Genomic DNA, 24,855 nt, shown 5'->3' with positions numbered 1-24,855 from the left:
TTGCAATAACTAAGCTTATCTCCTTGTCTTAAGGAAATTCTTAAGAATGTTATTATAATGTAGTAAAATTTAAATGTGTCTTGAATGATGAAGCACTAACTAATGTGTTATACTACTCTAAATGTAGAAATGCACATTTACAAGTAAGACTATTATCCTCTCCCGGCATTTTCATCTTAACATTCAGTCTGGTGGCAACACTCAAAAACTTCATAAAAGATCACAGTCTAGCACTTAAGTTCTACAGATAATGTTGAAATCTTGCACAATATTTAGGAATCTCAGGCAATGACATGCCATAACATTGCTATTAGGAAACGTGTAATATGCTCTTCTGTTACTATCAGTGGAAAGTCAAAAAAACAAACAAACCCTACTGATAAGTTAAGGAATTTTAGAGCTGCAAGTGACCTTCGAAATCCTACAGCCTCACCCTTTTTGCCTTCTTATAATCATGACGTAAAATATCACACTTTCACTGTAGAAAATTTGGAAATATATAGAAGATGTTTAAAATTAGGAAGAAAAGGCAGGGTGCGGTGGCTCACGCCTATAATCCCAACACTTTCGGAGGCTGAGGTGGGCGGATCATGAGGTCAAGAGATCGAAACCATCCTGGTCAACATGGTGAAACCCTGTCTCTACTAAAAACACAAAAAATTAGCTGGGCATGGTGGCGCACGCCTGTAATCCCAGCTACTCAGGAGGCTGAGGCAGGAGAATCACTTGAACCTGGGAGGCAGAGGTTGCAGTAAGCAGAGCTCTCACCACTGCACTCTAGCCTAGGCAACAGAGGGAGACTCCATCTCAAAAAACAAAACCAAACAAAAAAACAAACAAAAAATTGTGTTCCAGAAAAGTTATAACCATTTTTATCAGCAACATGAGAGTGTCTATTTCAGTGTAACCTTTCCAGAATCAGAGTATTACTTTTTTTTTTTTTTTTTTTTTCTGAGACAGAATCTGGCTCTGTTGCCCAGGCTGGAATGCAGTGGCGCAATCTTGGCTCACTGCAAGCTCCACCTCCCAGGTTCAAGCAGTTCTCTGTCTCAGCCTCCTGAGTAGCTGGGATTACAGGCGCCCGCCACCACGCCCAGCTAATTTTTTGTATTTTTAGTAGAGATAGGGCTTCACCATCTTGCCAGGCCGGTCTTGAACTCCTGACCTCAGGATCCACCGGCCTCGGCCTCCCAAAGTGCTGGGATTACAGGTGTGAGCCATCACGCCTGGCCGAGTATTAATATTTTTAATAATGGTAATAGGTAAGAGAAAATAATATTATTTTAGGAAACAATTCTAAAGCTTCATTTTCAGGAGACTGAGATTTTAGAAGCTACTACTTTAATTCTTATGACATAGAGCCCGATTAGGCACAAAATAAGTGTTATGAAAATGCTACTACTATTCTTCGAAGGCTGTTTATAGTTCGTAGATGTTGAGAATACGGTGAAATGGTAAACTATGCATAGCCTTAACTTACAGAGTTCCAGAGTTTTGGGCTGAGGAGCTGGTCACCACTGGGTATCTAGAGCAACTGATTGTTTGGGCTTCTGGGACTGTTTCTGGAGGGGCCTGGATCTCAGCACACTGTGTCAGGCAGGAGAGGAAAAAAACGTATCTGTTTGCTCCTAAGCTCATGGGTGGAAGATTCGCCCCACAGGCTTCAATTTCCCTGCACTTACTTTTCTCTGACTTACTTTGGGTTTCTCAAGTGTAAGGGTCAGGGGTCCTGTGAGGTGGGTGCCGTTTGGAATGCCACATGGAGCTGGCAAGGTCCACAGACAGCTGGCCTCTGCAGTGGCAGCAGGGTGGAGCAAGCGTCCAAGGGTGTCCAAAGATTTGGAGTGGTACTTAAGAGGTAAGTAGAGATAACTGGGCCTTCAATACAGAAGTTGATGGAAACACATCTGCAAGTGCCCCCGATCCAAGTCACCGCACAGCAGCCCCTCCAGGGGAATGTCAAATTCTGTACCATTTTGAATGTCTGGCTGACACACTGCTCTAGTCCGGTGGTTCTAGAACTTTTTGAGCTTAGGATCCCTGTACACTCTTAAAAATTGTTGAGAACTTCAGACAAATTCATGTGTGTGAAATGAAAGGGACAGAAAGGAGGTATATCTATATATCTATATCTATCTATCAGTATTCATCATATTAAAAATTAAAACGGAGAAAATTAAAGAATATTTATACATGGAAAAATGGCCATTATAAACCGATTACATGTTAACACAAAGAATGTGTTTTGTGCAAAATAACTATATTTCCCAAAATAAAAGTTAGTGGCATCTGTGGCATTGGTTTACATTTTGCAAATCTCTTGAATATCTGGTTTAATAGCAGATACTGGAATTCTTTTTTTTTTTTCTTTTTTTTTTTTTAGACATTGTCTTGCTCTGTCGCCCAGGCTGGAGTGCAGTGGTGCGACCTCTGCTTCCCGGGTTCATGCGATTCTCATGCCTCAGCCTTCCGAGTAGCTGGGATTTATAGGCGGGCGCCACCACGCTCAGCTAATTTTTTGCATTTTTCATAGAGACAGAGTTTCACCATGTTGGTCAGGCTGCTCTTGAACTACTGACCTCCAGTGATCCGCCCACCTCAGCCTCCCAAAGTGCTGAGATTACAGGCGTGAGCCATCGCATCCGGTCGCAGATGATGGAACTTTTATTTCTGCTTCCACATTTGACCTGTTACGATGTTTTGTTTGAAGTAGATGGAGAAAGTCCAGCATCCCCCATTATACGATTGAAAAGGGAGACTTCGTGGTGCCCCTGAAGTCCACAAGACCACACTTGGAGAACTACTGCTCAAGTCTAAGTTGCAAGTTTCTCAATTATACGAACAATACTCTAGCAGAAACCAGTACTGTATGCGCTCAACAGACTAAATTGTTTGGAAAAGCGTTTCCTAGGAGTTGCTATAAACCAAATGACTCATTTAAACGTTTTTATTACTTTGACAAATACTTCAGCTCCGTAGCCTGTTCCTTTTTTAAACCAACTTGCCTCATTACACAGCTGTGGTCTGCACAGCTTTGGCCACCAGGTGGCTCCCACCCCCAGCCTTTTCTAGAAGGATCACTTCATTCCTTGATGGAGCCCTAGCCGCTCAGGGAACTCAGGGAAACTTTATTTTGTTCAACATAAGAAAAGAGACAGTTGTGGGAGGCCAACGCAGGTGGATTACCTGAGGTCAGGAGTTCGAGACCAGCCTGGCCAATGTGCAAAACTCCATCTCTACCAAAAATACAAAAATTAGCCGGGCATAATGGTGGGCACCTGTAATCCCAGCTACTTGGGAGGCTGAGGCAGGAGAGTTGCTTGAACCCCGAAGGCAGAGGTTGCAGTGAGCCGAGATCATGCCACTGTACTCCAGCCTGGGCGACAGAACAAGTCTCCATCTTAAAAAATAAAAAAATAAAAAAAAGAGAGAAAAGTCAGTTGTCAGTTGGGTAAGGGGAGGATTATTTCGAGGAAAAGGGAAGTTAAGAAAGAATAGAACTGGCCCGGCGCGGTGGCTCTTGCCTGTAATCCCAGCACTTTGGGAGGCCGAGGCAGGTGGATCACAAGGTCAGGAGTTCGAGACCAGCACGGCCAAGATGGTGAAATCCCGTCTTTACTAAAAATACAAAAATTAGCCGGGCATGGTGGCAGGAACCTGTAATCCCAGATGCTCGGGAGGCTGAAGTTACAGTGAGTCGAGATTGCTCCACTGCACTCCAGCCTGGGCAAAAGAGCGAGACTCCATCTCAAAAAAAAAAAAAAAGCCGGGCGCGGTGGCTCAAGCCTGTAATCCCAGCACTTTGGGAGGCCGAGGCGGGTGGATCACGAGGTCAGGAGATCGAGACCATCCTGGCTAACATGGTGAAACCCCGTCTCTACTAAAAATACAAGAAGCAACCCGAGAGGCGTGGTGGCAGGCATGTAGTCAACTACTCGGAGGCTGAGGAGCAGGAAAATGCGTGAACCTGGGGCCGGAGCTTGCAGTGTGAGCGAGGTCAGCGCCACTGCCTCCAGCCTGGGTGACACAGCTGAGACTCCGATCTCAAAAAAAAAAAAAAAAAAAAAAAGTATATTTAACAGAGGAGGTTGTTAAAACCTAAAGGAGTTGGTCTGAATACTGGAAGAAGTACTATTTGGCACCTTCACTCTCTTACCAGCTAATGTAACTTTTTCCTTCTCTTACTGTTTTTAACTGACATGCTTAAATTGGGTATCATTATCTCTACTAAAATGATTCCCTCTCAAAGCGAGGAATTATACTAGAAACCACGTGGGATAAACAAAGAGGTGGTGAGAATGCGCCCGCCACCCTGAGAGACAGGAGGTGTGGGTGTCTTCACTCTAGCACATATTCACTGTGACACTGTAAGTTGCTTCTGTTTTATTTGCGATGGGTCACTTGCGGAGGCTGGGATGCTGGCGAAACCGTTCCGTCGGGTTATGGGCTCGAAGCGCGTTTGCGTTATGGGTTTCCGGTTTCAGTCTGGTTGAGTTCTTTAGTTGCAAGCAACAGATACCAACTTTGGTTAATCTTGCCCAGTTTCTTTAATAAGACTTACAGGGCCCTTGGCTACCTGGGCCCTGCCTGTGTCTCCAGCCTCAAATCTCCTTCAGGCACTATGAAGCTCCAGCCATATGGCGACATACCCCACACCATGTGTGCCCCTTCTCTGGCCTCTCCTGCCTGATAGTAGGTCTCAGATAGGCATCACTTCCGCTGGGCTGCCTTCCATGACCTTCCCAGTCTGGATCGCGTCCTCTCCTGGGTGCTCCAGCAGCAGCTTCCTCCACTTCTCCATCATACGTTTGAGACTATTGAACTACAGTTTTCTAAATGCTTTCCTCTGCTGTGAGTCCCGGGCAGAAGGAAGCACGTCCGCCTTCTTGGCGGGTATCCCCAGTACACAGTACAGTGTCTGGCACACAGCAGGTATACAAAATATATTTAATGAAGGAGCAGAGGAAGGGAGAGAAGACATCTCTGCTTGGATAGTGCCAGTCCTATATTAGGTGTTCATTAAACATTTGCAGAACTGAACTGAGAATGCCGAGCCCTTTAACAGGATCCTCAAAACCTCGTAAAATAAACACAGATAATAATAGGATTTTGCCGAATATAGAACTAAGTGGCAGATTTGAAATTTGAACCACAACATCCTGGATTTGACATCTTTTGTACTACTTCTGTTGAGAAAGGGGAAATACTTTCTTCACCCAGGCACCCACCATGAGAACCAGCCTGGAGGATGCGGGCTCAGCACGTGCTAGTGGCTGGAGAGGAATTCCCGGGGGAAGGAGAAGCGGTGGAGAGACAGGGAGGACCTGGAAAAACTCCCAAAGACCTAAAGGAGGGGAGGAGGGAGGGAGGGAGGGAGGGGAGGAGGGGGGGAGTGGAGGGGGAGGGGGGGAGGGGGGAGGGGATGGAGGGAGGGGGGAGGGGGAGGGGGGGAGGGAAGATCTGCCAGGAAATGGAAGGAATGGAAATGGAGCCCTGGAGCCACAGGGATTCAGGAATGGTTGGCGGTCCACAGAAAGGGCGACACCTGCCGGGGCTCCGGGCACCGAGCCCGCCGCACCGAAGGCTCCTGGTAACAGCGGCCCGGCCCGGGAGCGGGCGCTGTGGCCGCACAGCCGGGGCCCCTGGGGAGCTCTTTGTTTTATTTCAGATTGTGGTGAAAAGGACATAACGTAAAATACCATCTCACCCATTGTTAAGTGCACAGTTCAGTGACATTGAAAGCATTCACATCGCTGTGTGGCCATCGCCACCGCCCACCTCTAGAACTCTCCGTCTGCCTGCGCTGCCACTGCCACGTGTTCGACGCTAACGCCCGGTTCCCACCCCGCGGGCCCGACCACACTTCCGCTTCTGCGTCTGTGAATTCGCCTGCTCTACCTGCGGCATTGAGTGGAATCACACAGTGTTGGTACTTTTGTGACTGGCTTATTTCACTCAGCATCACGGCCTGGAGGTTCATCCACGTTGTAGCCTGTAGTGGGATTTTTTTTTTTTTTTTTTTTTTTTGAGACGGAGTCACTCTGTCGCCCAGGCTGGAGTGCAGTGACTCGATCTCGGCTCACTGCAACCTCCACCTCCCGAGTTCAAGCGATTCTCCTGCCTCAGCCTCCCAAGTAGCTGGGATTACAGGTGTGCGCCACCACACCTGGCTATTTTTGTTGTTGTTGTTTGTATTTTTAGTAGAGATGGAGTTTCACCATGTTGGTCAGGCTGGTTTCGAACTCCTGACCTTGTGATCCACCTGCCTCAGTCTCCCAAAGTGCTGGGATTACAGGCGTGAGCCACCGCGCCCGGACAGAATCTTTTTTATTGTGGTAAAAAAACCCATAAAATTTACCATCTTAACCTTTTTGTTTGTTTTGTTTTGTTTTGTTTTGAGATGCAGTCTTGCTCTGTCGTCCAGGCTGCAGTGCAGTGGCGGGATCTCCGCTCACTGCAACCTCTGTCTCCCGGGTTCACGCCATTCTCCAGCCTTAGCCTCCAGAGTAGCAGGGACTACAGGCTCCCGCCACTATACCCAGCCAATTTTTTATATTTTTAGTAGATATGTGGTTTCACCGTGTTAGCCAGGATGGTCTCAATCTCCTGACCTCGTGATCCACCCGCCTTGGCCTCCCAAAGTGCTGGGATTACAGGCGTGAGCCACTGCGCCCAGCCCATCTTAACCATTTTTAAGTGCACAGTTCAGTAGGGTTAGGTATATTTACATTGTTGTGCAACTAATCTCCAGAACTTTTTCATCTTGCAAAACTGAAGCTGAACCCCTTAAACAACTCCTCTTCCCCACCCTCTCCCCAGCCCCTGGTAAGCAGTCTTATTGGTTTGTTTGCTTTGAATGAAGACTGTCTGCTTTCTGTCTCTACATTTTGTCTTTTTGATTTTGACTAACTTAAGGACCTCATATAAGTGGAATCATGTACTATTTGTGTTTTTGTGAGTGGTTTGTTTCACTTAGCATAATGTCCTTCAGTTTCATCTATGTGTAGCATGAGACAGGATGTCTTTTTTTAAGTATTCCATTGCATGTATATACCACATTTTGTTTGTCCACTCGTCTGTCAATGGAAATTTGGGTTGTTTTCACTTCTTGGCTGTTATGAATAGTGCTGCTATAAACATGGGCATGCAAATGTGTATTCAAGAGTATCATGGAATCCTATGACAAAAAACCTTGAGAGCTAGAATAGCCTTAGAGTCACAGTAGTTTGGTCCTACTCTGTCCTTTTACAGATGAGCACACTGAGGTGGGACCAGTTATGTGACTTACCCATGGTAAAATGATTTGGTGATAAAAATCACTAACGCTTTTTCAAACATTTAAAAAAAATTTTTTTTTGAGACAGAGTCTCACACTGTCACCTGGGCTGGAGTGCAGGGGCGCAATCTCAGCCCACTGCAACCTCTGCCTCCCAGGTTCAAGCGATTCTCCTTGCCTCAGCCTCTCAAGTAGCTGGGATTACAGGTGCCTGCCACCAAGCCTGGCTAATTTTTTTGTATTTTTAGTAAAGACAGGGTTTCACCATGTTGGTCAGGCTGGTCTTGAACTCCTGACCTCGTGATCCACCCGCCTCAGCCTCCTATAGTGCTGGAATTACAGGTGTGAGCCACCATGTCCGGTCATCACTAACACTTTAAAAGGATACAGTGAGCCAGACCCTTGGCTGAGTACATGACCTGTAGTATGTTAGTTAGCCCTCACCAATAAAACCTCTGAAATAGATACTAGTACCATCCCCATTTTAAAGATAACAAAACTGAAGTGCAAAGAGATTAAGATTATATATATATACACACACACGCACACACACACACATATATATATATTCGAGATAAGGTCTTGCTCTGTCGCCCGGGTTGGAGTGCAGTGGCATGATCTTGGCTCACTGCATTCTCCGTCTCCTGGGTTCAAGTGATTCTCTGCCTCAGCCTCCTGAGTAGCTGGGATTACAGGCAAGCACCACCATGCCTGGCTAATTTTTGTATTTTTAGTAGAGACGAGGTTTCATCATGTTGGCCAGGCTGGTCTCGAACTTCTGACCTCGTGATCCACCCACCTTGGCCTCCCAAAGTGCTGGGATTACAGGAGTGACCATCGCACTCAGCCAACACTATATTTAATAAGGGCTGGGACCTCCTCTCTGACTCTAGGGTGGAGGAGCAATTAACAATGATTAATTTTCATTCATTTATTCAGATAACATTTCTCAAGTGCCTACCACTGCCACACTGTACTAGATCCTGGACATACATAAACAGAACTGCATGTTTGCCCCCAAAGAGCTGGCAGTGTAGGAGGAGCCACTGGCTTGTCCACAATTTCAAGGCAAGGTGATTAGTGCTGTACTAGTGCTTTGCAGGTGCTGCCACTGGGCACGCAGGAGGGGGACTTCTGAGGGATGGATGGATGAGGAGGCTTCATCTCCAAGACAGCCCTTGAGCTGCATGTCTAAGTGCATGCAGGCGTTTTCAAGCTGAAAAGGTGGAGGGAACAGTATTTGAGGTAAAGGAAACGTATGCAAAACGTATGCAGAGAAATGGGAGTCTGAAGGATTGCTGAATTATTTTGGTAGGCTACAGCACAGGTGTGTGGGAGAGGGCAGGGGATGGAAGGGAGGGAAGCCGACTCCCTGTGGTGGGGCCTCTAAGATGTCTCAAGCACTTGGCCTATATTGTTCATTTAATTCTCACAATGCTTCTGTTATCTTCTCTCTCTCTCTGTCTCTTTCTCTCTCTCTCTGAGACAGGGTCTTGCTCTGTCACCCAGCGAGAGTGAAGTGGCACGATCATAGCTCACTGCAGCCTTGAAATCCTGAGTTCAAGCAATCCTCCTGCTTCAGCCCCCTAGTAGCTGGGACCACAGGTGTGTGTCACCAGCCCAGCTAATTGTGTAATTTTTAGTATAGACAGTTATGAGGTGGGGAGGGGGTCCGGGGAGGGGGGTCTCGCCCAGGCTGGTCTTGAACCCCTGGGCTATGGCAAAAATCGTCCTGTCTCGGCCTCCCAAAGCACTGAGATTACAGGTGCCAGCCACCGAGCCTTGCCCGTTGTCTTCATTTTACATCAGGAACACCGAGCCTCCGGTTAAGAAAAACACCCAAGGTCACACAGCTTCAGACAGACTGGGAATTTGAGCTTCAGATGCCACCGAGGTGAGGCACTTGGAGCGGGATCGCGGGGCACCAACGCGGGCCCAAGGAGTTGCGCCCTGACTTCTGAGGCACTGGAACCCCGTGGAAGGCGTCTATCGGGACTGATTTGCCCCAGTTGAGACTGTTTCCTGAAGGAATGCAAAGGAGTTCAACTCAGGGCAACAGTCCCGAGAAGGGACACAGCTGGGCCTGCGGAGGAGGAGGCAGCTGTAGGCCCAGGAGCAAGTGCCCGCCGGCCCAGCACCCCCGCGCCGTGGAGACCCCAGTGCTCCTTCCTGGGTTTCTCCTGTTGTGCCTTCTTGAAGGAGGTGAAAATAAGAGGCACCAAACAAGGACACGTAGTGGTTTGCAAGCCTGCCTGAGTCCCCAGTTCCCAGTGTCCCAAGGACACCAGGGATGTGGCGGAGCTTGTGTCTGCCCCCTGGCTCCACCTGGGTGTCCCTCCAGTTCCTGTCCTTGCTGAGCTGTGACCGGAGCCAAAGGGTATTTTTTTTTTTTTAAACTCAGTGGGAAGCTGGTGGCTGCATCACATGACGGTAGTTGATTTTTTACCTGGTATTCGGGCAGATTGAAGACAAAACATGTTTGTGTCCAACTAATTATTGACTTTGTGTGTCCTTCCCAAAGCAAGGTGGTGTTTATTTTGAAAAGACACTCCATGCTACTACGAGATAAGATTTAAGATCAAAGGGTTCCCAGGGAGAAAATAAATGGCCTCAGCCTACAGGCTAAACTGCCTTTAAAATTCAGAGCCTGCTAAGCAAACACCAGCAATGAGCTTCTCTGGGCAACATGCGAGATCCCAGGAACACAGGACCAGAAGGCTGACCTTGGCCCGCGTCCCACGGCTCCCAGCGCGTGCGGCCAGTTCAGGGCGAGGCCCTCCTCTTCATCTGCAGGAACCTGCCTCCGGGTCCGGAAACGCAGTCGTGGCATTTGCTCTCAGCCTCTCTGTTTTTTTGGTGGTATGTGTGTGTGTTTTGTTTTTGTTTTTGTTTTGAGATGGAGACCTTGCTCTGTCACCCAGGCTGGAGTGCAGTGGTGCAATCTCAGCTCACTGAAAGCTCCGCCTCCCGGGTTCAAGCAATTCTCCTGCCTCAGCCTCCCAAGCAGCTGGGATTACAGGCAGCCGCCACCATGCCTGGCTAATTTTTGTTTCGTTTTGGTTTTTTTTAGTAGAAATGGGGTTTTGCCATGTTGGTCAGGCTGGTCTTGAACTCCTGACCTCAAGTGATCCACCTGCCTTTGCCTCCCAAAGTGCTGGGATTACAGGCATGATCCACCACACCTGGCCATCTTTGGACACCTGTTTACTGAGGATTATTATTATGTATAACATAGCATTGGGCACTGTGTGATGGGAAAGGTGAGGAGAAAACAAACATCTCGAACATACAGGCCTGGCTCGAAGAGCGTGGAGAGGAACCCTGAATTCAACAGAAACTATGGGTGCCTGCCATGCACTCAGCACTGGGGAGTTGATGAGAAGTAAGACACTTCAGTTAACAAAGATCACAAAACACAAACACTAGTTAGACATCAATCTGAGATCTAATATAAAAGCAAAAGCCAAAAATCTTCTAGAAGAAAACACAAGAGAATTTCTTCATCATCTTAGGGTAGGAAAAGATTTCTTAACAAGAACACAAAAGCATTCACTATAAAAGAGAAAAATGGGCCAGGCGCAGTGGCTCACGCCTGTAATCCCATCACTTTGGGAGGCAAAGGCGAGCGGATCACGTGGTCAGGAGATCCAGAGCATCCTGGCCAACATGGTGAAACCCCGTCTCTACTAAAATACAAAAAATTAGCCGGGTTTGGTGGCGCACGCTTATAGTCCCAGCTACTCATGAGGTTGAGGCAGGGGAATCACTTGAACCCGGCGGGGCAGACGTTGCGGTGAGCCAAGATCGCACCATTGCACTCCAGCCTGGCGACAGAGCAAGACTCCGTCTCAAAAAATAAATAAAAGATAAAAAAAGAGAAAAATAATAAATTGAGCTTCATCAAAATCAAAGTCTTCTGCTCTTTAAAATATATCATTAAGCAAACTGGATAAAATAGTCTCAAAACATGCATCTAACGAAGAAGTTGTATTCAACTTGCATGCTGGTAATGCGACATGTTGAATGTTTCATCTTAGGCGTGATCTCATTACAGTGTCTCCCACTATACAAGGAAAGAATTTAACTTTTTTTTTTGTCTTTTTTTTGAGACAGGGAATCACCGTCACCTAGGCTGGAGTGCAGTTATGTGATCACGGCTCACTGCAGCCTTGACCTCCCCAGTTCAAGCAATCCTCCCACCTTAGCCTCCCTAATAGCTGAAACCACAGGCACATCATGCCACCACACCCATTTATTTATTTATTTATTTTTTTGTAGAGACAGGGTCTCACTATGTTGCCTAGGCTGGTCTTGAATTCCTGGGCTCAAATCATCCTCCCGCTTCAGTCTCCCAAAGTGTTGGGATTACAGGTATGAACCACCTAGCTGGCCAACTTTAACTTTTAAACCCTCTGTCCCCGGTACTCGTGCTTGCTGTTCCCATCCTTCCATCTTCCTAATACAGTGCTGTCATAATTTTGGTGAAATCAAAAGCATTTGGTGAAGCATTCTCTCCTATAGCCTTCATCACACCCTATGCGAATGGCTCGCTGTCTCCCAGAGGTGCACAGCTGTCATTCTGGATCGCCCCCACAGCACCCCTGGGATGCTTTCCTCTTCTCTTGGATACCATTTCTTGGACCTCATGTCTTCCTCCAGCTCGGTTTGTTTGCTGATTGTTATTTAGCTTTTATTTCTTTTTTGTTTTTCTTTTTTTGAGAAGGAGTTTTACTCTTGTTGCTCAGGCTGGAGTGCAATGGCGTGATCTCAGCTCACTGCAACCTCCACCTGCCAGGTTCAAGCAATTCTGCCTCAGCCTCGCGAGTAGCTGGGATTACAGGCATGCACCACCACACCTGGCTAATTTTGTATTTTTAGTAGAGACTGGGTTTCTCCACATTGGTCAGGCTGGTCTCGAACTCCCCACCTCAGATGATCCGCCTGCCTCAGGTGATCCGGGAGGTGGAGGTTGCAGTGAGCTGAGATCGTGCCACTGCACCCCAGCCAGGGAGACAGAGTGAGATTCTGTCTCAAAAAAAAAAAAAAAAAAAAGCATTATCCCCGTACATGGACTTGTCACCAGTGTCATGATGGTGTGTGAAATCATAACTCCTAGCACACAAACCTGGAATAATTCTGTGAAAGCAGATCTTACAGCCAAATCCTTTCTCTTGGGTGCTCAGAGCACGAAAGTTTTCTGCTTATATCATTGGAACTGCTGTCTTTGGAGCTTTGTCTGCAAACAGCTCGGAGGAAATGAGGCCCAAGGGCTTGACAGCAATGCCTGGGAACATAGTGGGGTTGGCCAGGTGCACTTTCTCACACCTCTAATCCCGGTATTTTGGGAGGCCAAGGTGTGAGGATCACTTGAGCCTAGGAGTTCAAGACCAGCCTGGGCAACATAGTGAGACCCTGTCTTAAAAACACACACACACACACACAGAGTGGGGTTGACCGTGACTGCTGACAGGGGGCTCTGGGTGGTGTTGGCATCTGCAAAAGCCTCCATCGTGGTTTAATCTCTTAGTTTGGTGGAGCACATCTTCCAATAGCTTCCTGAAAATGTTTTGAATTTCGGAATGTCTGAAAATGTCTTTATTTTACCTTCATACTTAATTAATAACTTGTCTGGATATAGAATTTTGAGTCAAAAACAATTAACTTTACACATTTTGAAGGACTTGTTTTATTGTTCTGTAGTGTCTAGAGTTGAGTTAAATATAAAGCCATTCTGATTATTGAACCCAGGAGGCTGGAGGTTGCAGTAAGCCCAGATCATGCCACTGCGCTCCAGCCTGGGTGAAAGAGTGAGACTCTGTCTCAAAAAAAAAAAAAAAAAAAAAAAAAAAGCGAGAACATAATATACCCCAAGAATGGTAGACAATATTTGCAAACTGTATTTCTGATAAGGCATTTATATCCAGAAAATATACAAAAACTTTTACAACTCAATAGCAAAAAACAAATAATCCAATTTTTTAAATGGGCAAAGTATTTGAAGAGACGTTTTTTTTAGAAGACATAAAAATGGCCAATAAGCACATGAAAACAGGCTCAACATCGTTAGTCTTTAGGGAAATGCAAATCGAAACCACAATGAAACATCACCTCACAACCACTAGGATGGCTATAATAAAAAAGACAGATAAGAACAAGTGTGATGGCCGGGAGCGGTGGCTCACGCCTGTAATCCCAGCACTCTGGAAGGCCAAGGCGGGCGAATCACTTGAGGTCAGGAGTTTGAGACCAGCCAGGCCAACATGGTGAAACCCCATCTCTACTAAAAATACAAAAATTATGGTCGGGGACCCTTGTCACAAGATGGCGCCGAAAGCGAGGAAGGAAGCTCCTGCCCCTCCTAAAGCCGAAGTCAAAGCGAAGGCTTTAAAGGCCAAAGAGGCAATGTTGAAAGGTGTCCACAGCAACACACAAAAAAGAAGATCCGCATGTCACTCACCTTGAGGTGGCCCAAGACACTGCGACTCCGGAGGCAGCCCAAATATCCTCGGAAGAGCACCCCCAGGAGAAACAAGCTTGACCACTACGCTATCATCAAGTTTCCGCTGACCACTGAGTCGGCCATGAAGAAGATAGAAGAAAACAACATGCTTGTGTTCACTGTCGATGTTAAAGCCAACAAGCACCAGATCAAACAGGCTGTGAAGAAGCTCTGGGACGTGGATGTGGCCACAGTCAACATCCTGATTCGGCCTGATGGAGACAAAAAGGCATATGTTCGACTGGCTCCTGATTACGACGCTTTGGATGTTGCCAACAAAATTGTGATCATCTAAATTGAGTCCAGCTGCCTAATTCTAAATATATATATATATCTTTTCAACATTAAAAAAAAAAAAATTATGGTTGGGCAAGGTGGCTCACGCCTGTAATCCCAGCACTTTGGGAGGCCAAGGCGGGCAGATCACTTGAGGTCAGGAGTTTGAGACCAGCCAGGCCAACATGGTGAAACCCCATCTCTACTAAAAATACAAAAAATTAGCTGGGCGTGGTGGCGGGTGCCTGTAGTCCCAGCTATTCAGGATGCTGAGGCAGGAGAATCACTTGAACCCGGGGGGATGGAGGTTGCAGTGAGCCGAGATCAAGCCACTGCACTCCAGTCTGGGCAACAAGAGTGAAACTCTGTCTCAAAAAAAAAGGCCAGGCGCGGTGGCTCACGCCTGTAATCCCAGCACTTTGGGAGGCCAAGGTGGGTGGATCAGGAGGTCAGGAGATCGAGACCATCCTCTCTAACACAGTGAAACCCCGTCTCTACTAAAAATACAAAAAATTAGCCAGGTGTGGTGGCGGGTGCCTATAGTCCCAGCCACTCAGGAGGCTGAGGCAGGAGAATGGCATGAACCTGGGAAGTGGAGTTTGCAGTGAGCTGAGATCACGCCACTGCACTCCAGCCTGGGTGACAGAGCAAAACTCCGTCTCAGAAAAAAAAAAAAAATTAGCCAGGCATGATGGCAGGCGCCTATAATCCCAACGACTTGGAGGCTGAGGCAGGAGAATCTCTTGAACCCGGGAGGCAGAGGTTGCAATGAGCCGAGACTGTGCCACTGCACTCCAGCCTGGGCAACAGAGTGAGACTCCATCTAAAAAAAAATAATAATATAAGTAAATAAACATGGTCAGAGTCACCTAAGGAAAGCCTGCAACATGAAAGAGAAAGTCTGAAACAAGCAGAAAAAACAAAGATAACAAAAAGCAATCCAGAGGAAGTACAACTTAGGAAGTAGAAGGAAAAAAAAAAAAAAAAACTCTTGAAAGAATAACTTCAGAGAAATAAAGACAAATATCGAAGACATAAAAGAAGAACAGACTGATTAGAGACCAAGAACGAGCTCTTGGGAACTAAAAAGATAATGCCTGCACCTAAAAGTTTAATATAAAACCTGAGTGAAAAAGTCAATGAAACTTTCCAAAAAGTTGAATGAAAAGAGACATGGATGATAGGATATCAACAATACCAACGGGTCCATTGAGGAGATCAATATCCAACCTATAGGGACTGGAGAACAGCGTGGGGAAATGGTTAAAGAAGTAATGGAATAACACGTCCCAGAACCGATGGCCACAAGTCTCTAGGTTGGAAGCTTTGAGAGTGATGAGTACGATAAATGAAAACAATCTACATCAAGGAACATCATCGTGAAATGTACAATACTGGGTACACAGAAATGATCCTAACTGCTTCTAGAAAAAAAGAGCGGGGGGATCGCTCAGACAGGCTTGAGAGTCACGACAGCATTAGACTCACACAGGAACACTGGAAGCAGGTAAGTAAAGCACTGATGACTTCAAAATGCACGGCTAGTTTTTATCCTAGAACTTTATGCCCTCTCATATTTTCAATCAAGTAGAAGAGGAACATTTTCATACAAGCAAGAATTCAAAATGTTTCCAAGAGTAAATCATGAAAAAGGAAGATACAGCATTTGACAAAAATGCACTCCAATACAGAAAAGTGACAAAGAGAACTCCCAAGGTGATAGCTGTCTGTCAGGTTTGGAGAGCTGCCAGTCCAGACTGCAGGAGAAGGCGGACAGCATTTGCGCTCCTGGAAAACTGCCTGCTGTTTGACAGATCCACTGTAGAAAATAGAAAGGAAAAAAACCCTGTAGTTTCAAAGAAATCAAAGCAAATGAAAGAAATAAGGTAAGCCGTGTGCAGTGGCTCACACCTGTGATCCCAGCACTTTGGGAGGCTGAGGCAGGTGGATTATCTGAGGTCAGGAGTTCGAGACCATCCTGACGAACATGGAGAAACCCTGTCTCTACTAAAAATACAAAAAAATTAGCCAGGTGTGGTGGTGGGTGCCTGTAATCCCAGCTACTTGGGAGGCTGAGGCAGGAGGATCCCTTGAACCTGGGAAGCGGAGGTCGTGGTGAGCTGAGATCATGCCATTGCACTCCAGCCTGGGCAACAGAGCAAGACATACTGTCTCAATAAATAAATAAATAAATAAATAAAAGATAAAAGAAATAAGGTAAAAAGTCCAAGAGGAAACAAATTTTGTACAAATAAGAAACAAGAAACTATAATCACAATCTATGATTTGGCTCAAAGACTACTTTAGCAGTCAATAATAATTACATTGACAATTGACTTAACTAAAAATTGTGATAGAACTACATAGGGAAATAGAACTTGGGGCAGAGAATGTAAGAGAATGACCACAATATGACCATATGGTCAGAACAGGTGGTTCCAGTAGGTACCATATGGTCAGAGCAGGTGGTTCCAGTAGGTACCATATGGTCAGAACAGTGAGGCAGGGAAGGACTACAGCAGTGAGGCGGCTGAGCCATGGGCAGTGCTGGACACACCTTAGGTATTGCCGACTCCGATCCCTAAGGAATACCGTGTTCTCTCCATTGCCCAAGCATCACATGACACATAAGGGAGAGATGAAGACTACTTGCATGAGTCCCAGAATTCAGCAAGATGCTTGTCAGTGCAAAGGTTCATGCCAAACTTGACTACCACCCTCCCATGCCTGTGCCTGTAGCCATTACCACATGTAGCTACTGAGCACGTAAAATGTGGCAGGTGTGACTGAAGAACTGAATTTTTAATTCAATTAAGTAATTAATATTTTTGAGACGGAGTCTCACTCTGTCATCCAGGCTGGAGTGCCGTGGCGTGATCTCGGCTCACTGCAACCTTTGCCTCCCGCGTTCCAGCGATGCTCCTGCCTCAGCCTCCCGAGTAGCTGGGACTACAGACTGGAGTGCCATCACACCTGGCTAATTTTTGTACTTTTTAGTAGAGACAGGGTTTTACCATATTGGCCAGGGAGGTCTCTAACTCCTGACCTCGTGATCCACCTGCCTCGGCCTCCCAAAGTGCTGGGATTACAGGTGTAAGCCACCATGCCTGGCCTTTATTTGTTTGTTTATTTTGAGACGGAGTCTGGCTCTGTCGCCCAGGCTGGAGTGCGATCTTGGCTCACTGCAACCTCTGCCTCCCGGGTTCAAGTGATTCTCCTACCTCAGCCTCCTGAGTAGCTGGGATCACAGGCATGTGCCACCACGCCTGGCTAATTTTTGTATTTTTAGTAGAGACGGGGCTTCACCATGTTGACCAGGCTGGTCTTAAACTCCTGACTACAAAAGGTCCACCCACCTTGGCCTCCCAAAGTGCTGGAATTACAGACGTGAGCCACCATGCCTGGCCTGAATTTTGAATTTTAACTTTTAATAGTTGCCATTGAAATTGAAATTGAAACCCACTTCCACTTCTAGGAAGATAGAGTGCGTGTACTGCTCCTTATTTCTCCTGCTAAGTAACTAAAACTCCTGGATATTACACATAAAACTCCTGGATATCACACCTAAAACTCCTGGATATTACACGTAGAACTCCTGGATATCACACATGAAACTCCTGGATATCACACCTAAAACTCCTGGATATCACACCTAAAACTCCTGGATATTACACGTAGAACTCCTGGATATTACACATAAAACGAAGGTCTCACTGAAAGGTGGAGAGAAGGCAGACCGTTTAGGAACCTCAGTAGCTAAGGAATTACACGGTAGAGAGTTTTCCCTCTAGAACACTCTCCACCGTGTAATTTCTTTTTGCCTCAGTATCCCAGACTTGGAATAGAGAAACTGGAAAATCAGAGATAGCAACAAGCAGACAAAAAAAAAAGAGTCCCCATGAAAGACTGCTTTCTCTAGCCAAAGGATGAGGAAAAACGTAGATTAGCCAGGCAGCTCTTGGACAATTACTACTGTACTCCAGGCAATCACCACAGAGAAAACTGTGGCTCCACCCAACCTGTGCCAGCAATGACTGAGTGAGGAGCCTAGGATTCCATCCTTGTAAGGCTGCAATAAAGCACCCCGATGTTCCTGCCTAAGTGATGTCAGAGAACTCCCGGTAGGGAGCTGGGATTTTCCTCCCCGTTGGCTGGTGATACCTTTCCTGCCCCGTGGGGAGCCTGGACTTCTAGTCTACCGGGCAGTTATGAGATGCCCCTCCCACTCCCGGGTAGGGCAGCAGCAGAGGAGGCCTGGCAGAGTCAGGACTTCACTGACCATTGCCCAGTGGCAAGGAGGCCACCCCGTGGGGTGAACACAGCACGGAAAGCAGGCACTCCCACCCTGGCTTAGCAGGAACAAGCGGCCTCCCCTGGCCCTGAACGTCCAAAGAGGCTGAGTGGGGACTTTACCTTCCTAGGGAATACTGAGGCAGCATGTCCACCTTCCCTGCCAAAGCCATGTCAACAAAAGTCAGCTACAACAAAAGATCAAAAATATCCAGGTTTCCATCAAGGATTATCCCGGCCCGCGGGATCGTCAAAGCAGGCCCTGGAGGAGGGAGTGGGAATTTGGGGGACAAGAGACACGAGAAATGGAGACAAGACAGTGCTCTGATCAAGTCTCGTTTAATGGCGGTAATGCAGTGCCTTATATATACTTGGAGGGGAAGGGGTTGGGCCAGAGGCGGAGATGATCTCATCGCGGAGGGCGTGACCAAGTAGGTATTGGTTTCTCTGGTCGAAGGTCATGTTGCACCTGCGCTGTCAGTTGGTAATTTTCCCGGGCGCAGGATGGTGCCTGCGCTACAAAGTAACAATTTTCGCCGCGCGGGGGAAAAACAGGTGAAGAAAAAACAGGAAGAGCGCCATCTTTTATGAGGTATTGATACAAAAGAGAAACAACAAATCTAGGGAGGAGGTAGAAGGTGGAAAGGAATAGAGCTCGGGCGTTTAATCATTAATTATTATTTGCTATGGCCGGGGCGTGCAGCTCCAGACAAAGGATCATTCATCACACCAAGAACTAGGAAGATCTCAAAACTAAGTTAAAAAAAAAAAATACCCAGTAGAAGCCAACACTGAGATGACAGAGATGTTAGAATTATCTAAAATCTAGAATCAGCCATAACAGAAAGGCTTTGATAAGCAATTACAAACACTCCGGAAACAGAAGATAAAAAGCATCAGCAAAGAAACAGAAATTAGAAGGAGGAAGAAATGGAAATTTTACTTTACTTTTTTTTTTTTTTTTTTTTGAGAAAGGGTCTCACTCTGTTGCCCCGTCTGGAGTACAGTGTTGCAATCACAGCTCATTGCAGCCTTGAACTCCTGGGCTCAAGCAATCCCTCTGTAACCGAGTACCTCAGTTTAAAAAATGTATGTTAATCACTCACTTTCTTTGTCTTCCTTCCTTCCCCTCTCACCACTTCATTCCTTCCCTCTCTACACTCCCCTCTGGCAGTGCATGCTTATCTAATTACATTCTTGCTTAAGAAGCCCCAGAGGCTAATCTCAAACAAACCAGGCATGAAGCCCCCACTGCAGAATCCTCCCAGTTAGGGGGAGTCATGACAATTAGTCCACCACCACCAGGCTGAAGTCAAGATAACGCCAATCAGACCTTTGGACAGGTGATTACCCAAGACAGCCACCAGAACAAGACACACAGGACCCTGCACCCTGAACCATTCCCACGTTTCCCATACCAAGTTTCCCTTTGAAAACCCAGTGGTAAATTTTAAAATGTAAGCCGGTACTTTAGAATGCTATTGCCATCTTCTTTGTTTGCCGGCTCTCCAGTTAAAACTGCTTTTCCTCCCACCTACCCCGACTCTTGTATTCTGGCTTTTTTTTTTTTTTTTTTTGGAGAGTCTTACTCTGTCGCCTAGGCTGGACTGCCGTGGTGCCATCTTGGCTCACTGCAACCTCTGCCTCCTGGGTCAAGCAATTCTCGTGCCTCAGCCTCCCAGGTAACTGGGATTACAGGTGCGCACCACCACACCTGGCTGTTTTGTATTTTTAGTAGAGATGGGGTTTCATCATGTTGGCCAGGCTGGTCTTGAATTCTTGACCTCAAGTAATCTGCCCGCCACAGCCTCCCAAAGTACCGGGATTACCGGCATGAGCCACCACACTTGGCTTCAAAAATGGAAACTTTAGAACTAAAAGATGGCCGGGCATGGTGGCTCATGCCTGTAATTCCAGAACTTTGGGAGACTGAGGTGGGCGGATCACCTGAGGTCAGGAGTTCGAGATCAGCCTGACGAATGTGATGAAAGCCCAACTCTACTAAAAATAAAGAAATTAGCCAGTGTGGTGGCATGTGCCTGTAGTCCCAGCTACTCGGGAGGCTGAGACGGGAGAATTGCTTGAACCCGGGAGGTGGAGGTTGCGGTGAGCTGAGATCGCGCCACTGAATTGCAGCCTGGGCACCAAGAACGAAACTCCATCTCAAAAAATATAAACAAGAAACAAAACAAAACAAAAACTAAAAAACTGAAATGAAAAAGCTCAGTGAATGGGTTCAAGAGCAGAATAAAAGGGTCCGAGGAACGAATTAGTGAACTGGAAGCTAGAACAATAGAAATTATCCAATGTAAACAACTGAGAAAAATGGAGGGGGATGTGGAGGTGGGAAGCCGAGCCTTAAGAATTATAACAAAAGATCTAGTATTTGTATCAGTAGAGTTGTGGAAGTAGAGTTTGAAAGGAAAGGTGTGAATGAAAAAGTTCTGGATGAAATAATGCCTGAAAACTCCCCAGATTCCAAATTTGGCCATAAAAATAAACCTACAGATTCAAGAAGCTGAGTGAACCCAAAACAGTAAAAAGCAAATAAATCTAAGCCAAGAATCTCCTAATTAAACTTCTGAAAAGTAAGCAAAGAGAAAAGCTTGAAAGCAGCCAGAGAAGACACCGTATCTATCCACAGGGGAAAATCATTAGAATGGCTACAGATTCGCTTGAGAAACCACGGAGAGCAGGAGGAAGCAGCACAGCATTTTTCAAGTGCTGAAAGAAAACTATCAACCTAGAATCCTGTAGCCAGTGGAAATACCTTTCAGGAAGGGAGGGGACATGAAGACATTTTCAGGTGAAGGAAACCTAAGGGAACATCACCAATAGACCTCCCCTAAAAGAACGGCTAAAGGAGGGTCTCTAAAAAGAAAGAAAAAGACAAAAAGAAAAAGCCTTAGCATATCAGGAAGAAAAGAAAGAACATGGTAAGCAAAAATATCAGTAAATATGACAGACTTTCCTTCTCTTGAGTTTTCTGAAACGTTTGATAGTCAAAACAAAAAAATTTTAAGTGTCTGATGTGAACTGAAAAGAACAACACTGACATTTGAGTGGTTTTCACTCTGTAACAACAGCCTCCAATCACTTTGTACTTTTTAAGCATGATGATTGGGTTTTCACACTCAGGTGGGATGTGTCTCCCTCAAACTGTTACATTGGCACATTACTCATCTGATGTGAACTTAGGAAAAAACTCACAATAACCCGTATGCATTTCATCCCAGTGTCCAATAAGATTTTTCTTTTCTAAGGTGAATAAGCTCATTTTGTCCACTCAATGTAGGCTTCTGTTGGAAATGGAAAATGCTCTTGTAAAGGAAAAGCTTTTTTACTGATGGAAAAAGATGTAATGGGATTAATAATACCAGCATAAGGATCACTTGAGCCCAGGAGTTCAAGACCAGCCTGGGCCACATAGGGAGACCCTGTCTCTACAAAAAATAAAAAATAAAAAAATTAGCCAGGCATGGTGGTGTGCACCTGTGTCCCAGCTACCCAGCTACTTGAGAGGCTGAGGTGGGAGGATCACTTGAGTCCAGGAGGTCAAGGCTGCAGTGAGCCATGTTCATGCTACTGCACTGCAGCCTGGGCGACAGAACAAGAACCTGTCCCAATAAAACCCAAGAAATCAAAAAACCAAAAAACAAAACCACAAAAACCTAGCATAGTACTGCTTACAAATATTGACTTAATATCAAAGATCTTTTTGATTATGCTTTTTTTTTTTCCCGAGACAGAGTCTCGCTCTGTAGCCCAGGTTGGAGTGCAATGGCACAATCTCGGCTCACTGCACCCTCTGCCTCCCAGGTTCAAGCATTTCTCCTGCCTCAGCCTCTCGAGGAGCTGGGATTACAGGCATGAGCCACCATGCCCAGCTAATTTTTGTATTTTAATAGAGATGGGGTTTCACCATATTGGCCAGGCTGGTCTTGAACACCTGGGTTCAGGCGATCTGCCTGCGTCAGCCTCCCAAAGTGCTGCGATTAGAGGCATGAGCTGTGGCCTCCCTACTTCTTTTTTTTTTTTTTTTTTTTTTTTTTTTTTTTGAGATCGAGTCTTGCCTCTGTCACCCAGGTTGGAGGGCAGTGGCCGGATCTCAGCTCACTGCAAGCTCCTCCTCTCGGGTTCACCGCATTCTCCTGCCTCAGCCTCCCGAGTAGCTGGGACTACAGGCGCCGCCACTTCGCCCGGCTAGTTTTTTGTATTTTTTAGTAGAGACGGGGTTTCACCGTGTTAACCAGGATGGTCTCGATCTCCCGACCTCGTGATCCGCCCGTCTCGGCCTCCCAAAGAGCTGGGATTACAGGCTTGAGCCACCGCGCCCGGCCCTTCCCTACTTTTACAAGGCAATAAATTAGCCTGTTCTTTAGTGGAGTGGTCCCCAGCCTTTTTGGCACCAGGGACCAGTTTCGTGGAAGACAGTTTTCCCATGGACGGGGGAGAGATGGTTTCAGGATGAAACTCTTCCACTTCAGATCATGTGTCAGACTCTCATGAGTGCACAACCTGATCCCTCATATGTGCAGTTCACAGTAGGGTTCAGCTTCTATGACAACCTAATGCCACTGCTGATCTGGCAGGAGGTGGAACTCAGGCAGTAATGCTCACTCGCCCACCACTCTCCTCTTGCTGTGCAGACCCGTTCCTAACAGGCCATGGACTGGTACCAGTCAGCAGCCCGGGCGCTGGGGACCCCTGCTTTAATGGATGCTGGACTAAGACAAAGATTCCTGGATCAGAGACAAAGGACTTTATTTTTCATAGCACAGCAAGCATCATAACGCATGTTTGCATCAGTTTCCCCTTGTTCCCAAGTCCCACTGGGGCAAGGGGGAAGACCCAGATGGTTCTGCTGAGGTATACCAAGCTTGGGGAATCTGTCTTTTTTATATCAAGCAGCAAGCAAACTTGCTCTTTGTCTTGGAGAGAGACATCATCTTACCCCTTAAAGTTGCTCCCTACAAATCCAATCCTGAGAAATGGCTCAGATAAAGAGCAGTCAGGCCTTGCCTTCTTGGCACATTCAGCAAAGTGTGCAGGAGGGAGCCGGGGAGAAACTGCTCACATCTGCACAGGGCAATGTGGCAACAAACCTTGCAAATACACCTTACTTTTCACCCGAGAGTTGCACCTCTAGGAATCTGTCCACATAATTACTTTCACATACACAAATGATGGTTATGAGGTTATTTATTCTAACATCGTTTATAATCGGAAAAGGTCAGAAACAACTATACGTCTATCCATATGGGACCGGTTGGATTATAATACCCTCACAATGGAATACTATGCAGTAAGAATAAAAAAATAAATTTCTTTATGTGCTGCTATATAGAGTGCCAAGACATACTGCCAAGTGAAGAAAGCAAATGCAGAAAAATATGCCTAATATTCTCTCATTTCTGTAAGAGGCAAAAAGTATACATACATTTTTCTTGTACTGTGTACACATAAACTTTCAGTCCTCTAAGAATGCTCAGTAAATTATTAATAATATCATTTGTTGTCTGTGGGGAGGTGAATTGAATGATTGGAAATGAAGGAGAGTTTTTTTGTATGTCACTTTTATATGTTTTTTTTTTTTTGAGACAGAGTCTTGCTGTTGCCCGGGCTGGAGTGCAGTGGTGCAATCTCAGCTCACTGCAACCTCTGCCTCCCAGGTTCAAGTGATTCTCCTGCCTCAGCCTCCTGAGTAGCTGGGATTACAGGTGCACACCACCATGCCCAGCTAATTTTTGTATTTTTAGTAGACATGAGGTTTCATCATGCTGGCCAGGCTGATCTTGAACTCCTGACTTCAGGTGATCTACCCACCTTGGCCTCCCAAAGTGCTGGGATTACAGGTGTGAGCCACCGTGCCTGGCCAGTATGTTTTGATTTCTAAACCATGTAACTGTACCTATTTAAAGTATACAAACTCTTTTATTTTCCAGATTTCTTAATATCATCACTCTTTATCATCTACCTATCTTCTTTGAGACAGTTTGTCTCCTTTTGCACAGGCTGGAGTGCAGCGGCACGATCTCAGCTCACTGTAACCTCCGCCTCCTGGGTTCAAGTGATTCTCCTGTCTCAGCCTCCCAAGTAGCTGGGATTACAGGCGTACACCACCCACGACCAGCTAATTTTTTTGTGTTTTTAGCAGAGACAGTTTCACCATGTTGGTCAGGCTGGTCTTGAACTCCTGACCTCAGATGATCCACCCGCCTTGGCCTCTGAAAGTGCTGAGATTACAGGCATGAGCCACTGCACCCAGTCTAATTTTTTAAGACAGAGTTTTGCTCTGTCACCCAGGCTGGAGTGCAGTGGTACAATCTCAGCTCACTGCAACCTCTGCCTCCCAAGTTCAAGCAATTCTCCCTGCCTTGGCCTCCCAAGTAGCTGGGATTACAGGTACCCACCACCCCACCCAGCTAATTTTTGTATATTTAGTTATTTAGTAGAGACAGGGTTTCACCATGTTGGCCAGGTTGGTCCTGAACTCCTGACCTCAGGTGATCTG

At 46.3% G+C, this 24,855-nt stretch overlaps 2 pseudogenes; both read left to right on the top strand.

The window, feature by feature from the left end:
- The first annotated feature begins 13,488 nt into the window (after positions 1-13,488).
- On the top strand, positions 13,489-14,117 carry LOC100999659 (annotated as a pseudogene).
- Positions 14,118-21,433: 7,316 nt separating this feature from the next.
- On the top strand, positions 21,434-21,530 carry LOC116270630 (annotated as a pseudogene).
- Positions 21,531-24,855: the final 3,325 nt, after the last annotated feature.

The sequence above is a fragment of the Papio anubis genome, chromosome 15 (assembly GCF_008728515.1).
Source record: "Papio anubis isolate 15944 chromosome 15, Panubis1.0, whole genome shotgun sequence".
Taxonomy (NCBI): Eukaryota; Metazoa; Chordata; class Mammalia; order Primates; family Cercopithecidae; genus Papio; species Papio anubis.
This window is presented reverse-complemented; position numbering and strand designations above follow the sequence as displayed.